This window comes from Trichechus manatus, unplaced genomic scaffold (genome assembly GCF_000243295.1).
Source record: "Trichechus manatus latirostris isolate Lorelei unplaced genomic scaffold, TriManLat1.0 scaffold00002, whole genome shotgun sequence".
NCBI lineage: Eukaryota > Metazoa > Chordata > Mammalia > Sirenia > Trichechidae > Trichechus > Trichechus manatus.
In genome coordinates, this window is record NW_004443938.1 from 43,350,006 (window position 1) to 43,368,192 (window position 18,187).

General features: G+C 37.5%; 1 protein-coding gene across 1 annotated transcript in view; it reads left to right on the plus strand.

Annotated features, from left to right (window-relative positions):
* EPB41L2 (erythrocyte membrane protein band 4.1 like 2) overlaps positions 1–12,704 on the plus strand; it is a 261,978-nt gene extending 249,274 nt beyond the window's left edge. Inside the window, exon 16 of the mRNA XM_023727906.1 lies at positions 11,463–12,704. The gene's annotated coding sequence lies outside the window, so the exon portion shown is untranslated. The remainder of the gene's footprint in view (positions 1–11,462) is intronic.
* Positions 12,705–18,187: the final 5,483 nt, after the last annotated feature.

Genomic DNA, 18,187 nt, shown 5'->3' on the forward strand with positions numbered 1-18,187 from the left:
TAGTCTGTTAACCCTGATCCCAGTTTTACCCTGTTACTTTCTTAATAAACCACTTAACTGTAAGTACAGCTTGTGAGTTCTGTGAGACCTTGCAGTGAACTGCTGAACCCAAACAGGGTGCTGAGAGGAGGGAGAGTGGCCAGTGTCAGAGATGGAGTGGTACAGCAACTTGGAGAATGTGGAAATCTGGGACATATTTGGCCTCTGCCTCATAGAAATTGGCTTTATGGTGATTCTTATAGTTGAAGTTATTTGTACACAGAGATATGCAGGCCATATCCAGGCCACAGAATTTAAACATTTTTTTTTTTTTTACTGAAACAATGTTTTTTAGAATTTCAATTAATTATTAATGCCTAAAATTGGAAGATACCCAGCAATTCTAGAAAAATCAGAAGATCTGACAACATTGAGCATGCTCCCTCATGGCCAGAATGTTGAAGCTAAATCGGAGCTGCCGCCCTTAGCGTAGGGAGGAGCCCTAGATGTCACCACAGTCCCATCATCTCTTCATTCCCTCTGAGATCCTCGATACCCACCTCTCTCACTCATATATGTTAGCTGCCTGACCTCTTGGATGGTGGTGAGATTTTATGACTTTGTTACTCCAGGACCATATTAAGAGTATGGAAGTTAAAAGAATATTTAACCTTAAACTGTATAGAGCATCTTTTCTCCCCCAACCCTTTTAAATGAAGAAATAGGATCCCAGAGATTAAATTAACTTGCCATAAATCACCTATACTCAGAAATGAAAATCCAAATCATAAAATAACATGCATGTGTAAATTTAAGTATAATGTGTCTGAAGAACTTCTATAATGTTAGACATCCTAGAAACTATTTTTGAAACATGCCAATGTGGGTGGCATTAGGAAGGAATTTTGGATATGGCAATGGATTAACAAGTTTGTATGTGCGTATTTAAGATACTCCTGTCCTCGTGGAGATTACATTCCAAGCACATGTTGGCCCTGTGTTTAGTTAGCATTAGAACAAGTGGGTATCTGCTTTCCAGTACGATAGCTAGTAGCCACATGCCACTATTGAGCACTTAAAATGTGGCTAGTCTGAACTGAGATGTGCTGTAAGCATAAAATACACGCTGGATTCCAAAGATGTAAGAACAAAAGTAAACTGTCTCATTAATAGTTTTCTTATTGATGACATGTTGAAATGATATTTTGGATATACTGAGTTAAATAGAATCTACGAAAAATACATGTTTTTACTTTTTTAATGTGCCTTCTAGAAAATTTTAAATCATTTATGTGGCTCATGTTAGTGTCTTGCAGCGTGTTTCTGTTATATAGAACTGAGCTATGGATGGTGGAGTGGTGAAGTGGGAGGAAGAATTTAAAATAATATGCCAGTTATAGAATACTATCTATACACATTTAAGGTTGTGAGTATGTGTGTGTTACAGGGTCAAGGAGTAATATTTTTTAAGATACGATTTTCATTTGACTTTAAGAGGGAAAGAGACTTTCCCCATGTTCCCTCGGCTAATAAGGGTTGGATCTAGAGATGAATTCTGTTGATTCCTGCTAACCTTCTATTTAAGAAAAAAGCAAAAACTTACAAGAACTATTCATATATGATTCAAAGATGTTTTTTAAAGGGTTGAAAATTTTGTTACTGAGTATCTTTTAAGCTCAACTTTTATTTGAGGCTACAGAGAAATGTTTTCTCATCTTTACCTATCTTAAATCCTAAGATTCACAGAGGCTTAACTAAAATAAAGTATATTGAATGTAACCTTATTGTAGTCCATTTGTTATTTAAAAAAGCTTTAAGATTTTGTAGAATGCTTTCAAATGGAGTTCCCACAGGATATGAACCTAGCAGAATAAACCAGAAGGTCTTACAAGCTTTAGGGCCAAACACTACCCTTACAAATCTTTGTCATATCAGAGATTGAGGAAAACCAATTATTTAAAGAAGTGACCTCTGGGGATATCATAGATATAAATATTCAACAAAAAAGAGAAATATGAACCTGATGTTTTTTCACCTAAGCAAGAAAACTGGCCAGTGGAAGTACTGAAGAAGACAGGGGTTAGTGTTTTCTTCCTAAACCTGTTGCCATCGAGCCGATTCCGACTCATAGCGACCCTATAGAACAGAGTAGAACTGCCCCATAGGGTTTCCAAGGAGCAGCTGGTGGATTTTAGTTGCTGACCTTTTGGTTAGCAGCCAAGCTCTTTAACCACTGTGCCACCAGGGCTCCATTTTCTTCCTAGAAACAATACAATTCTTTTTCTTTTTTTGCCTCCCAAGCCCCTGTTCCTCAGTCTTGCCAGGCAAATTAATCCGTGTTATTTTTCACTTATTAATATATATTGTGAGCCTACCATGTTCGCGGGACTATTATATTTGTTGTGAGAGATGAAGACATAGGAACATGTGTACAAATAACATAGAGTAAAACATGGTATGTTTTGAGAGAAACCTAGGTGAAGGGCTATGAAAATTCTTGAGAAGAGAAACTTTCTGATTGGTGGATCAGGGACAATGTCCCCCAAAATGTGGTAGGTAAGTTCCTGTGCAGAGCACTGGGGAGGATCTGGACACAGGGAGATGGAGCAGAGAGGAAAGAACATGTGGAAAACAATGAGATGAATATCAGGAAGAACATATACTGTATTGTGGGTGTGTGTCATCAAGTTTGCAGCAGACCCAGAAAGACTTGTTGAAGCCAAATCACAGAGGGCCTTACATTCCCTGCCAGCATCTTAGTTTAAACTTTGCTCTGTAGGTCATCTGTATAGGGTATTGCAGTACAGAATAGCATTTTCAGTGCTGTCCTTTAGTAAGGACACATATAAATAAGGTTTGCTCACCTTACATATGAATTTACACCACATATTGTTTTGCAGAAAGATTCATCATTGGAATCCTTTAAATAACAAACTTCCACTGATGTAGTTGAAGCATGATTCACTTTAGAAAAATTTGTTTTGTACAAACTGTCTTTTCAGATAGCAGCTTTGATATAAACCTAAGCAAACAAATAAAACCATAGTTCATAAAATCAGTCATGTTTTAAAATGACATAGAGGGAAACATTAACACTAGTTTTCCTGCATGCCATAAAGTATATGGGTGGAAAAAGAAAAGTGGTGAATTTTTATGTGAGTGAAAGATAGGAGAATTTTCAAATTTCATTCACCCTGTTGCTTGTAATCTGTGCTCATTAAGGTGGAGTTGATGTTTTCTTTTAACAGGAAATTCTGAATTGCTGCATGGTGGTAATTCTTTACTGGAGTGGCTAGAGTGTATCAAGCATAAAGATTCTAACATAAAAATCACTACACCTTCTCCTCACTTACCAACTGCCTGGTTATCCTACATTTCGCATTTACAACAATACTAATACCACTATCCAAATATTTTTCACATTAACAACGTACGTTTGGCAGTAACAAGCAACAAGTGACAAGGTGCAAGGCGAGAGTGACCATGATGGTTAAAGTTATGTGTCCGCTTGGCTGGGCTGTGATTCTCAGTGCTTTGGCAGTTATGTAATAATGTAGTTTGGCAGTTATAGAATGATATAATTTGGCAGTTATGTAATGGTATAGTCATCCTCCATTTTGTGATCTGGCGTGGTCATCCATTTTCACATAATGCTGATTTTCACATAACAACCTGGTCTTTGGAACCAAACTGTCGATAAGTGAGGAGTTGGTATATTATCTTCCAAGAAAAACCATTTAATTGAATAAATGAGATCACTAGTTGCTTGTGCTTTCTTCAAAAGTAAGGGGTTGTAATTAAAAGCAAAAAGAAAAGTTTTGACCCAATATAAGGTAAAAGGGAAGGTAGGTACTTGTGAAAAGCTAAGACGTGCCTTTTTTTTTTTTTTAAAAAAAACAGAGATTTGGGGAAAAGATCTCAAAATTGTCTCTCTTGAAAGCAAAAATACTTAACTCTAATTGACTTGTGTTTCTAGCAAATTTCAAACTGAATTTTTGCTTTTGAACTGAAATTGTGTTAATTGTATGTTACTGAGTATAACGTAGTTGTCATTCAGACGAGACAGGCCTCAGGCTCAGGGAGGACCAAGCTTGTCCTAAAAGGCATAGAGACGTGGGCTTCAGAGAGCCCACATGAGAACAGAGAGCCTCATGAGAAAATACTGTAGTGGTACCAAAACAGCATTGATACGTTCAGGCAAACCAGAAAGAGCAAAACCATTTTGCTGAATTATTTGTAGGACAGTGGCTGAGCTTCTTGTGACTGAAAAGGAAAGATTTAATTTTCCCCCAATATTCATCAGATATGCATATAAATATCTGTGAGAGAAGGAAACAGCAATAGGTTAGGAAGAGCAGTCTGTATAAATAGTTCTCAAACTTAATGGTCTCAGAACCTCCTATGCTCTTAAAAATTATTGATGACCCCAAAGAGCTTTTGTTTACATGAATTTAATCTATCAAAATTGGCCATATTCTAAATCAAAACTGAGAAGTTTAGAAAATATTAAGTTAAAAATAACAATCATAAACCCATTGCATATTAACGTTAACATTTTTTGTTGAAAAGTAACTGTCAGGGACCCCCAGGACCATGCTTAGGTTTGGTAATTCACCAGGAAGACTCACAGGACACAGCATATAGTTGTACTCATGGCTAAGATTTATCATCGTGAAAGGATACAAAGCAGAATCAGCAAAGAGAAAAGGCACATGGGGCAAAATCCAGAATTCCACTGCAGTGAGTTGACAACATGTGTAAAATGTTGTCTATCAGGGAAGCCCATTAGAGACTCAGTGCCCAGGGTTTTTACTGGCAGCTGGCCCTGTAGGCACCCTTTATCTGATACACACCAAGATTCCAAAGTCATAGAAGGAAAGTAGATGATCAGCATAGACCGTATTGTTTGAATAGACAGTTTAGGCACAGTGAGCCAGTCTTATCAGGAAATGGTGGGAAGCCTCCTGAATAGTTCCCAGACGCCAGCCAAGGGCCAACCTTGCAAGCAGACCTTTCTAAGGACAGCAGTCTCAGGCCAGCCATGTTAATTCTTTGCCACACAGTACCTACATTTTCTGAAATAAATAAATAAATAAATAAGAGTGGCATTGTTTTACATTTTTGCAAATTTGTAAATGTCTAGCTTAGTAGATGACATGGATTCTCATATCTGCTTTTGCATTCAATCTGTTGGAATATGTTGTTTCGATTGAAACATGATGGAAATTTAGACTACTTCAGATACATAGCTGGAAAAGAAAAGTAGGAGTATTTTAATAGTCTTTTCATATAATTGTGGATTTTTCTTTGATATTTCACCCAAACTCAACAAGCAGTAGTTTACTGAAGATTAGTTACAATGTAGAATCAAAACCATATCAATGAACTTTTCATATTTGTTTATTAGAGTAAAATCCATCATTCTATCTTGCACTTTGAAAAGAACTTTTCTCTATGCCTGGTTTTAGAGCCCTGGTGGCACAGTGGTTAAGAGCTATGGCTGCTAACCAGAAAGTTGGCAGTTTGAGTCCACCAGCTTACTCCTTGGAAACCCCGTGGGACAGTTCTACTCTGTCCTGTAGAGTCGCTACGAGTCGGCATCGACTCAGCAACAACGGGTTAGTTTTTTTGCTTGTTTGTTTTATACAATATCAAAAACTCACATTTGTTAATAACACTGCTGATCTTATCAGAAGAGCCTTTAAATATTGGGAAGCTGTCAATCTCATGGGGGCCAAAACATTTTCCAAAATTATAATTTTCACTTGAAAGCTTGAATTTTATCATTGCAACAAATACTGTCAGTTGTTTTTCTTGTAATGACAGGCTCACTTTATTTTCAAGAAAATATCTGCCAAATAACCAAATGTGAATAACATAGTTTGTCCCTTAGTTGTTACTTTAAGTAAAATGAAGTGTGTCATGAAAAAAGTGGCTCGTTCAACTCAAGATTCAAACCGTTACAGAGCAGAAGTGCTTTATGTATACTTTTCATTTCAGTCCACACAATATTTTAAAAAACAAACGAACATGTACTCAGGGATTGAGATGTAATAGAGTTAATAATTTCTTCTGTTTTATTAAGGACATTCTTAAGTGAAACTGGCTTTTGTTTTTTTAAAACTGCACGTGTATGGTGGTAAAGAATACAATGCTTCTGGTACAGTTTGGTGATACTGCCTTAACTTCTGCTAAAATGTCAGCAGATCTATTCACCATTTTTTGGTACCATCAGTGAATATGTCAACTCAGTAAAAAGGGCAAATAATGTCTTAGTGTTATTATGGAAATAGTTTTGACTTCACAACATCTAGAAAGACTCTTAGTGACCCCTCAGTTTCTGCAGACCACACTTTGAGAACTGCTGGGTCTCTATTGTAGTGTAAATACAAACATTTTGAGAATTGACTATTTACTGGGTAAACCAAATAGAAATTTAGCAAACTTGCACTTTTAGCTTTAGGATTCTTAGAATTTAACAGTTGGAATTCTGTTTAAAAATTAAAATCAAATATGCAAATTGAGAAAACCAGGGGAAAATAAAAGTAAAGTTCAACATTAGATAGAACTGTGGACATTCATAAACTAGCATACTTAAAACTGAATGTTCTGCCCGAGTGCGTGGGTCTCATTTTTATTTGTTTCGGAAACAATTGCATCGTCTTACATAACTATTTTATTGGTGTTGCCAAAATGTCTGATTATATTACTGTCTTGTAGTAATTGCATCTTCATTAATCTAAGGGAAAGGTTATATTTTCTTGCATTATTTTAATTATTTTGAATAAAAACTACATTCTTACGTTTTTAATGAGGTCGCCTCTGGCAGTGTTTCCCCGTGGTTCTTGGACTGACTGAATCATAGCCACCTCAAGTGCTTATTTAAAAGTATGTGTTTGCAGTTTACTGACTCCATGTCTGGAGTAGGGCACCCTCAAGATTGAGACCCACAGTGTGAGCCCAGTGTATCTGGAAACTCCAAGGCTCTGCTGTTCAGATCCGACCAAAGAATTTCTACCAAGAACTTGACTTTTGTCACTGCTCATTTGTCACATTGAGAAAAACAAGTAAGAAGCTCTTGAACCCTCTGTGAGAGCTTAAGGCAAAGTAAGCAAGTGACAGACAATGTATCCTTAGCCACATTGACCTATTCTCACATTGACCAAAAGGGGGGGACAGAGACTAGGGAATGTGACTGTAGTGTTTAGTAATGTTTACTGACATTGTATAGTCCTGGAGCAGGAAAACTGAAGTGTGGAAGCAGTGGTTTATTTTTGTTTTTATTTGACTAAAATTCTCTTACATGAACTATAATTCGTATACTTACAGCTATGATTTTTATCCATACTCAAAGTGAACCATGATGTTGTTAAAGGTGAAAGCTGATTGAATTTAATGCCTTGTATAGGCTAAGTGGAAACACTGGTGGCATAGTGGTTAAGAGTTACAGCTGCTAACCAAAAGGTCGGCAGTTTGAATCCACGAGGTGCTCCTTGGAAACTCTATGGGCCAGTTCTACTTTGTCCCATAGGGGCGCTAGGAGTCAGAATCGAAGGCAGTGGGTTTGGTTTTTTTGGTTAATTGGTTAAGTAGGAGCCCTGGGGGCACAGTGGTTAAGAGCTCAGCTGCTAAGCAAAAAGTCAGCAGTTCGAATCTACCAGCAGCTCCTTGGAAATCCTATGAGGCAGTTCTGTTCTCTTCTGTAGGGTCACTATGAGTCAGGATCGTCTCGAACAGCAATAGGTTTGGTTTTTGGTTTATTGGCTAAGTAAAGATTTCCACACTGATATATATTAGCTAAAATTCAAGTTTGGGGGTGAGGGAAGTTCTTAAAACTTTTAGAACTCTTATAAGAAGAATCCCTCCCTAGTTTTCAGTTTAGTTGGGATATGTGGTAAACCATTTAGACCCAAAATGTAGTCTAAAAAAAAATTGTCACGTATTCAGTTTATTTCTCACAGATATATGCCAAAAGGCAGAATTTTTAAAAATGTCTGATACTTGTGCAACAGTGATATTGATTCTACCCTTATCATTTCTCCTTCCCAGCTCAAAAACTAGATGTTTAGTACTTGGGAACACATTTCTGTATGTGTTTAAGTAAAAGAAGCAGTCAAAAAAAGATAATGTGGATGCGTAAATAAATTGTTCCCTATTCATCAAGCAAGGGAACTGGGGTGGTTTAATACACTGAATTTTCTAATTAACTCAAGAGTTACACTTGCTTTATTACTTTTTAAAGAACTAGAAGATAATCAAATCATTTAACATTAAAATTATGATAAATATAATTTTCTTTGATTCTGGAAGCTGTTTGAAGTCCTAAGAGCATATTAAGGCTGTCATTTTGTAATACTTATTACCAGAGGGGAAAAATCAGTTTATTTTGCTTTCTGGTCATTTGATTATAAATAAATGGAAGTAAATTGTATTTGAATTTATATGGGTAGCTGTGTCTTTTTGTCTGTATCTAGCTCTATAAATTTTGACACTCTCTGAGATGAAGATCCATTTCCTTCAATTCCTACATACTCCTCCTAGTTTCCTGTTTGCCTACTCAAGACTCCAGAACAAGTTTAATTTCAGCTTTGTTTTACAAATTGTGACTCATTATGAGGTGAAAATTTAATTTCTGGTGAAAACAGATCCAGTGAAACAAAGACAGGGAGCCTAGCAGGAATGGAGACTAGAATCCTAACCCTCATTTTCTCTGTAGGTTTCTAGGCACTGGTAATGTCAGGGGAAAACTAAGTAAATAAAATGGCAACAGTACTAGGATGCATATTCACAAAGCAAAGCAAACAGAGCTACCAGCTCTCAAAGAACAAGAATAGACAGCAAGATTGAAGGTCACAGATGACTCTCAAATCCAGTTTGATTGGTAATTTTATCAACTTTTCCTCCGCAAGCCCACACATTTCTTTTCATAATTGCTACCATAGAAAAAGACAACTTTGTCCCTTCTCCATTGATTCTTTTCCCTGCCTAGAATCAAGTGGAAGTACTAACGAGTAATGAAATAGCCTGAGGCAGACAACAGGATGAGAAGCGATGAATTTGATTAATCAGTCTGTCCTGAATAAACAAGAGGCTATAATAATATTGGTGATAAATCTAAATGGTGAGAGTTTTTTTCAGACACTTTAAAGGATTATTATTATTTATTTATTTTTGGAATTTTTTGGTGATGCCATGCTTTTTCACTAATGGGATGGATGCTGAATCATTGTTGGTAGTTCTTTATTATTTGAAAAAATTCAGGTACCGATTGCAAGCAGACCATATTGGTCCTATGTTCCATGAAGTACATTATGAACATGGTACATATTAGTCCCATGGCCCAGGAAGTGCATCACAAACTGTTTTCACCCAAAAGTAACTCATTTACTTGAATATGTCTGAATGCCAGTGTCTGTACCTTCCCAGTAACACAAAGGAAATAGTAAACATACTTGCAAGCCTTATCTCACTGTACAGAAGCCAAAAGACACAAAAGTTTCACACAGTCACTCCTCCGAGAAGCATCCCCCATACGAATGGCTCACAACACTCAAATGTGGCACAGACTAACTTCCTTGTTTTTTAGGCAGTTGCACCAGTATCTGCCATGATGCCAGAAAGTACTAAAGTGGCTCAAATGCCTGCCAGTAAACCCCCAGGGGTGGTAAATGTAGCAGAACATATATGTGCCAGCACTCTTGACATAGTTAAAACAAGACTTAATTTTATCTAAGCAAATATCTAAGCATTGTGATTGACTTCAGGATCAGAGTCTCTTGGGATTGGAAAGGACATTAACTACCACTTTCCACTGTCCTGTGTAATTACCTACCATTTTCCAAAACTTCCAACCAAGCTGAAATAGAAAATGAAACGGTTGCCTTCTGAAAACCCTTTCCTCTCTCAGGGAAATGCATTATCCTTAGTTTTTGTCTACCTCCCTGTCCACTTCTTTTTTAGTCCTCTCTCCTACCTACTACCTTTGACTGTGGACTTCCCCAAGTCTCAGTGCTTTCCATTTTGCTTATACTCACATGTGACTTAGTTCCATTTATTGATTTCATTTATCCCTTCATGCTGACTTCCACATCTAGGCCCTCCTCCTGATGCGTCACCCCCACTGAAGCCTGTCATTCTCCCTCTTTGCTTGAGCTCTCAGACTCCAAACCTTATAGTCCTCTCTGGTATTGCCTTCTTAGTCACCATGCTTTGTGATTCTTTTACTTGTGGTGCCTCTCTAATTCCTCTCTTCCACCTGATTTTCTTATAACCGCACCAGTCTGGGTCGTTGCCATCTAGCAATAATACCTGACATTTGTCATCTTCCTCATCCAGCCTGGGCCGCTCCAGGGGCCTCCTGACTGGTGTGCTTTCCTCCACTCTCCTCCCCCTTCTCCCTACTGATCGCACTGAAGCTGCAGATACGTTTTCAAACCCACATCCAGCCCTGTCATACCCTGCCTCAAAACCAAAGGAGAACCAAATCCAGCCCCCTTTTCCGGGCGAATCAAGCTCTGTGTGAACTGCCTGCTGCTTGGCTCTCTGACCTGTCTTCTGGCTCGCTGGCTCTCACACTCTGCTCTGGACCATTGCAGTAGACTGACAGTTGGTCTTTTTGTCTCAATGCTCTATGAGCTCATTCTTTTTAACTATTAGATCAAATTCATACTTCTTAGTCTAAAATTAAAGAATGGATGTAATATTTTTTTTTACCTTACCGTCTATTACTCATTGTATCAATACTTCGCTTTAATAATGACCATGTCTTTACTATCCCATTCCTCCCATTCATCCTCCTCCTGGCATGCACGTACATCTTTATACCCGTCTTAATATCGCACACTTTGTCACTTCCATACCACCTTCCTCATTCTGCCCTCCCACCTGAAGCACCCTTTCTGTTCATTTCAGTGAAGACGAAATCCAGCTTGTTTTCCTCCTCCATGAAGCTAGCTTTAAAACCTATGTTAGTTTCTCTGTTTTTTAGAGTCTTCTTATAAAAATGGGGTCCATGGGTGGCACAAAGGGTTAAGTGTTTGACTACTAACTGAAAGGTTGCCATTCCAACCCAGAGACTCCTCAGAAGAAAGGCCTGGTGATCTGCTTCGGAAAGGTCACAGCCCTGAAAACTCTGTAGAGCAGTTCCGCTCTGCACACGTGGGTCACTATGAGTCAGAATTGATGATAACAATTTTTTTTTTTTAACTATACAAGTTGTCTTTAAGTTAATTAGTTAACTATTTTTTAATGTACTCTAATTTGCCAGTTGATTGTAGTGTAGTTGTTAATTTTCTAGATATTGTAAGGCCTTCCAGATTTTGAACAGGCTCTCATGCTTGTCTTTGGTAAACATTATTTACGTAGAATTAGGCAGATGGCAACTGTTGATTGCTTGATTTGAAGTATGGTGAATGTTACATATTTTTCAAACCACTGTTTTTGTAATATTTAAATCTTATTTCTCTCTCCTTTTTCCCTCTTAGAAATTTGTTTCTTAAGCAACATTCAACTTTGTGAACCTGAAGAATTTTGACCATTCCAAGTCTTAATACCCCACCACTGCTCCAGCAGATTTATACTACAACTGGTAACAATGACCAGGAGCCTGAAGATTAAAATGCCAACACCAAACCTTACCTTAACAGCTCTGGTCTATACTGTTCCCCTGCATTTTAATATATTATTTTGTTTTATAACCACTTTTAAGTATCTTTGGTTCTTTTTTTTTTAATTAGGGGGTTTTTGTTTTCTGTTTACTTTGTGTACAACTGCCTGCTTTGTGTGACTCATGTTGATCTAATGATAGTGAACAAAGCCAGCCCAAGCTGGTAAGGTGCTGTTCACTTGAACAGGTGCTGTTGTGCGGAAAGGAAATGCTATGACTAATTTAGATAGTGGCTTTCTTTTTTCCAGATTCTTTCCTTTGAATTCTTACAGTAAATATTTGCAGAGTTTTCAGATTGCAGTAAATATACTGTATGAGAAAATATTAACACGGATTAAAAGCATTTTCTTACATCTTGAAAAGTTTCTAATGTTTTAGAATTTCATTGGGAATATTTTTTATATTGAACCCTCTTGACTTTCTAGTCCTGTGACTCTTTGCTTTCAGTGGAAAGTCAGAGAATCTCCAGACTGGAGAATTATGAAGAAGTTTGTTGACCATGCACTGTGTCTGGAAACCCTATTGCACCACAGTGCCATTGCTTCTCAGAAAACACACTCTTCGGCAGCATTCCAGAAACAGGAGGGAGGGAAAAGAGAAAACTGTTTCTTCCCTTCTACTAAAAGACTCAGGCAGCTTAAAACCTTAGTGCTTTCTTTCTTAACATGTCCAGATTTCAATAGCTTCCATTATTTGAACACTTGCGTAGAATGCTTGCTTTGTATTAAACCTCCTTGTCTACATGTAAAACTTACCTTTTGTTATTGAGCAGGTGTATCTCTTTCAGATAGTTTGATGACTCGCACAGGTTTGAGGACGCTGGAGAGAGGAATAGGGGCTGTGGTCGTCTTTTGTTGGTTATAAAGAAAGCTATACTGTTTAAAGCTGACACCAGAGACCTGATAGGGAGTTATTAACTGTATTGAACATTTTTTCCTTTGCTTTTGACACTATGTATAGTTATGATGCCAGATTAGATTTATAGCAGCTTTAAGTTGTATTAAATGGTATTTTGCTTTCTGTAATACTGTTATAAAATAAAGTTTGTTTATTCTCTAAACTTGTGGCTTCTCTTTTTATAAACATTTAAAGAAATGAACTCAAATGGTATTTTCAGTCACAAGTCCTAATATTTTGTGGAATGTAACATTTAAAAAATCTTATTTAGATCTGTTGTATAATTTGATGATACTGCCAGCATCACCAATTTGAAATTGTTAAAGCAATGTTGAAAGTTTATAAATCTAATGTTCAGAGTGCCAGAATTCCTTCTGCCTGGTAAAATAATCCACCCCAGCTTTTACAGGTTCTCCAAGAGATATATTTGCTTATTTTCTTTGTATGTTTTTGTTTTGTTTGTTTTCAGGAAATATTTTAGCTGTGCCATCTGAATCCAAACCTCTACTCTGGGTCCTACTTTACCATCTACTGTGCCTTAATGCATCAGGCAAACCAGGCTCTGCTGAAGAGCTGAGTCCATGTCTAATGGAAATGGTTTCTTGTGAAGCTTTCACCAAGGCACATCAGATTATTTGCTTAATTTTCTTTCAGATATTAAAAGCATTATACAGCAAATGACCAACAGGGCACATTCCTTTTAAAATGTTAGGTAGAATTCCTTTCCCTAGTCATTTAGAGTGAGCATGTTCAATACAATTTGCATAACTCTCTTTGAGATCTGTTCCCACTAAGTTATCTCTCACCTTGTGAATGGCCTTTCTCACTTTTTCAATCACTATTACAACAACAACAACAAAAACTGTCTGGAGAAAGCCTATCTCAGCAAGAGAAGCCTTAGCAATGTTATGCAATCAAATGTAATTCTGTGTATGCATATTTATCGTCAGAAAGTTTGCATGTATAAAATTCATATTTAAATCACGATTGATCTTGCCAGGGCTTTTTGAGAATTCTACCCTTCCATACTCTAATGATAATTGCAATAATAGAAAAATAAGTTTTGTCCATGACATCTTTCTGTGCAGTAGGAAATTCAGGGTTCAGTCAGGGCTGTTTTATTCAGCTGACATAGTGAGGACAGGGCTGGGGGTCCTGGAGTGCCTAGAGCAGCTACAAGGATTTAGTACTCAGAGAATAACAGGGAAACATGTTGCTAACTACTGCCATGTGTGCCCACAGCAGTGAAGCTGTCTTTTAAAATATGTATTTCTTACAAAATCTTTCTCAGGATGTTATAATCTCCCCGTGTAAACTGAGCTTTCAAAACTCTAAATGATAGAATAAATAGGCAAATAGATCAACAAGGTTCACTTAATTGAGGCTTCCACGTGCCAGTTGTTTATCTTATGTCAAAAGCAATATAATTTTGGAGTGTTAAGCAATAATCCCTTTTAGTAGCATAAGGCTTTTACATATATTATTCACATAACCCTTATAGCAATCCCATGTGGAACACAGGAATCAGAGCAATGCATTTTCCACAGGCCACAGCAAGCTAAAAATATTATTTAAAAAATATATACAATTGGTAGATCTTTGATATTTCACTGTCATAAGTAACTTCTGTTTTCCTTTATGATGTAACAGCAATTTTGACCGCAAAGAGCATAGTTCGTGGAATATTTATTACCAGGACTCTAGCAATGAGCAAACTGTAGCCATAGCTACAGCCCAACATGGACTTCATTAAGTATTATTTCCCTTAGTTACAGAAAAAAATGATATGTCTGAGGATTGCTTTAAAACAATAATGGGGAGTGGGAGAAGCATGTGGTGGCTTAGAAGAAATAAGATTAACCATGAGTTGGTAATTGCTGAAGCCAAGTAATGGTATATGGGCATTCATTATATCATTCTGTTAAAATTTTCCATAAAAGGTTAAAAATACCATAATGGACTCATAATTAAAGGGGGAAAAAAGTTCTTCCACCATGTACTGTGAGGGAATATGCTGTTCTTCACTGTAGGCTGTTCTGGTAAGTTTCCACCAGAGTCTTTCTCACTTGTGTTAGAGAATAGTGTATACTCTGGGCATGCACATGTCACTACTGAAACAACACTAGAAACGTACTTCTGATTTTGTTACAAAAGTCTACCTGACTTGCACTGATCCTTGCCCACACATTTGCTGGGATTAGGCCACAGTGGGGAGTCGGCTCTAGCAGAGAACACGGCCAGCTGGCAATCCAGGTTGTCAAACTCCTGGCCCTTGACCACAAGATTAAAAGCACTGGCTTCAGCCTCTAACAAATGGGCATTTGAATTCCCTACTATGAGGAACTGGCGTGTGACCTCAAGAAAGGTACTTAAACATCTATACAGTGAGGTGGCAATACACCCCAAGGTGGGAATGTTCTGGTAGTTAGGAGAAGTAATAAAATGTATAAAGTGCCTAGTAGAGCCCCTAGCACAATAATGTCCTTGAACAATGGTGATTATGAGTAATAACAGCACTGTGCATTAGTTAATCCACCAACGGCAAATTGGTGGCAGATACTACCAGTCTTAACATTCTTCTGAGGGCTTCCCATAATAGATTTCTGTACTACTACGAGGTTAATTAGCCTGTTGGGAAGGTTTTGGCTTTGGATGTCTGTGGACCTGACTTTTCTATGAGCTCTTTAATGTCAGGAGCCCATGACACCCTCTATTGGTTAGAGGCAAAATGGTTGGATGTAAGAGGCAACACAAATAATTTCTAAGACTGGCTGGAGGGTTCCTAACCACAGACTTCTGTATGGATTTCAAAAGGCTGAGATTTCCCCTGAAGTGGTATGCAAAGTTACGGGTATGTGCCTTTTTCCTAAAGGTAAAAGATTTCTGGCTTTCATCAAATTCTGAAAGGGCATCTTATTACTTAAAGGCCAAGGACCTCTGCTCCAATAATCTGGGTTTTGAAGCTTGGATTTAATTTTTTTTTTTTAAAGCAGAAAGAATATTTTAAAATTCTTAGTCTGTTTGCCAGTAATTATAAATACAATACTTTTTAAAATACATGTTTCCTGTTACATTCTATTTATCCTTCATTTGCCAAGGTAAATTTCCATTGAATAAATTCGGATGATAAACTCAGAGGTCTCTTCTGACTAGACCACTGATTACGTCAGAGAGCAAGAATCTCATGAGCAGATGTTACAAAAATTCTAAATTTTTTTAAACAAAAACTCAGGCATCAAATCAGTTTCCAAAATGTGCCTAACAGTTATGAGCTCTGATTTCTGAAACTTACTTTTTCCAAAGAATTTAAGATTTCAAGGAAAAGATGTTCTTGGTGTATGTGAATGCTATCTTTTCTTGATTTTCCTATTGCTACTAAATTATATCTAGGAAATATTGGAGGCCATAGCCTGGACAGATTAATTATACCTAAATCAGTTAATTAAAAAAAAAAGTCACAAGTGGTATTTCAGAGAATATAATATGTGCCTATTTTTCTGTATCATCAACTATAAAAGTTCCAGATCTGGAGACAGTGGCCAGTGACCATGGACTTAAAATTTCTGAGGACCCTTAGCAAGATAGAAGGAAAGTTAATATTAACAGCTTTAGATTAGCCATGAAGGCCGGAATAGATTGCGGGTTTTTGTTTTTGTTTAATTCCATGGCAAATTTTCATTGAATAAATGGCAACATAACAGAACTAAAGCACCCATCAAAGTGTTTTATTGAAGGGTCTCGTTGAGGAAACAGATTATCTCTACCTGGGAATTCTTTCAGGTACTAGAACGTTAGACATAAGATTAGGAAATGCTGGGGTGAGACCACTTACGGTTGTGAGAGAGCTGCTTTGGTCCCTAGTGAAAGGCTTTGGAGCATAGGATGTATAAAAAATATTCATGAATCTAGTCATGATTTCATTGAAGATTCTTCACTCATTCAACAGCAACAAAAGAAACAAATCTTGCTTTAAACCGCTTGGCTATGCTGTTGTTGAAAACGTGTATGTTAGAGCGCATCTGTTACCACAGTAGCTGAGATGTGTCTTGTCTGGTAAGGCAGAGATGATGGAGTGGCGTCTGCCAGAGCCAAAAATCAGGCTTCTGCAGGGCCCGTTTCTGGAGGAAGGAGAAGTAAACCGTGATGGTGGAGCCCCAGATTTGGCTGTCAACTGCCGAGATGGGAATACGATGCATTCTTTCATGTCTTCTGTTAAAAGAATTTTTACATAAGCTGATTTCTACCAGGGGCTAAAAAGAGATCCCTCCCAGATCTGAAAGAATATTGTTATTCCTTCCATATGGCATGAATACTGTTACTCTAAATTACCTCCGTCTGAAAGCCCCAGCAGACATTTTCATTGTAATCAAATGCAATAAAACACAGAAATGAGTTTTCAGTTAAACAGTGAGTTTTACGTTATGCAAAAAGTGCAAATAGGGACTGATAGCTTACTTGATACAAAGAATTTTGGGGTGGAGGGAAGAGAAGCAGAAAGTATTCTCCGCTGGCAGTGCGTTCTTGCTTTTAGTCACTCACACGATGTCACTATAGACTTTGGTGCATTTCTTACAGATGGCCAAATTCATTATGTTTTATAAAGGTAATCACTCTAACAGCCTGTTAAATTCATGCGCAAAGCATTGGAATATGACCAGACTTAAACTTAGGACACGTTAAACATCTTTTGTTAACATTAACTAGGAAGATGTGGAGAGCACAATAGTAATCATAATCTATTTTAATTCCCACTTTGAATTAAGTGTTTCTTTTCATTTACCTATGTTGGCTCTTTGGGGTTCCCACTGAAAGAGAAGAATTCTGCTAGTGAAATGTTTATTTCTTTCTATCTTTAGAAATAGCTCCCTGGTGTTTCGGTTTTTGAGGCAAAGGCTTGAATTATTTTCCTCATAAGTTTTGTGAACATTCTGTTCTTCTTTCCTCCTCCCAACACCAAATTGCCAGTGTTTCCAAGTTGCATCATGGCAAAAGCTGCATTGATCGGTGATCCATACCCAGTATCAAGAGGCTCCAGTTATTTTGTGAGTTCATTGCTACAATGACAATGTGATTTGTGAGGAGCAACAAGGGAAATGGAGAGAAGCAAGCTCAGGGCCAGAAATGATGCCTGAGAAGGTATCATGTGATAGCTGCAGGTTCCATTTGAAAGGAAGAGGTGGGAATAGTCTACCAGAGGGAATCCAGGGAGCTCTCCAAGACACTCATCTTTCCTTATTCATTTGATCTCTACCAGAGTTTCTTCACGTCAAAATTCAGAACAATGCAGGATTCTTTGGGATTATGTAAGAATGATGCTTAAGAATTTTATTTTTTAAAATTTGCCCTTCAGCATAGGCATAGTCACTATAAAAGTAAAATGGTATGGCCAAACCGTAGAGCACATCCAAGAAAGTCTTGTGTTCTTGGTACTACTCTCTGAAAAACTGCTATTTAAGCTGAGTCTCATGGAAGTCAAACCCTCTTGGATAATAGGTGACGCTTTTCAACATAGTCTAGACCAACAACCTAGTATTCTTTCTGCTTTTGCTGTGATTCCAGTTTGTTAACCTACTTTATTAGCTAAGTCATTGACCACTGTTTTCTGGCCAGTAGAAATTCATTGTGCTTTAGCCATTGATCAGTCTC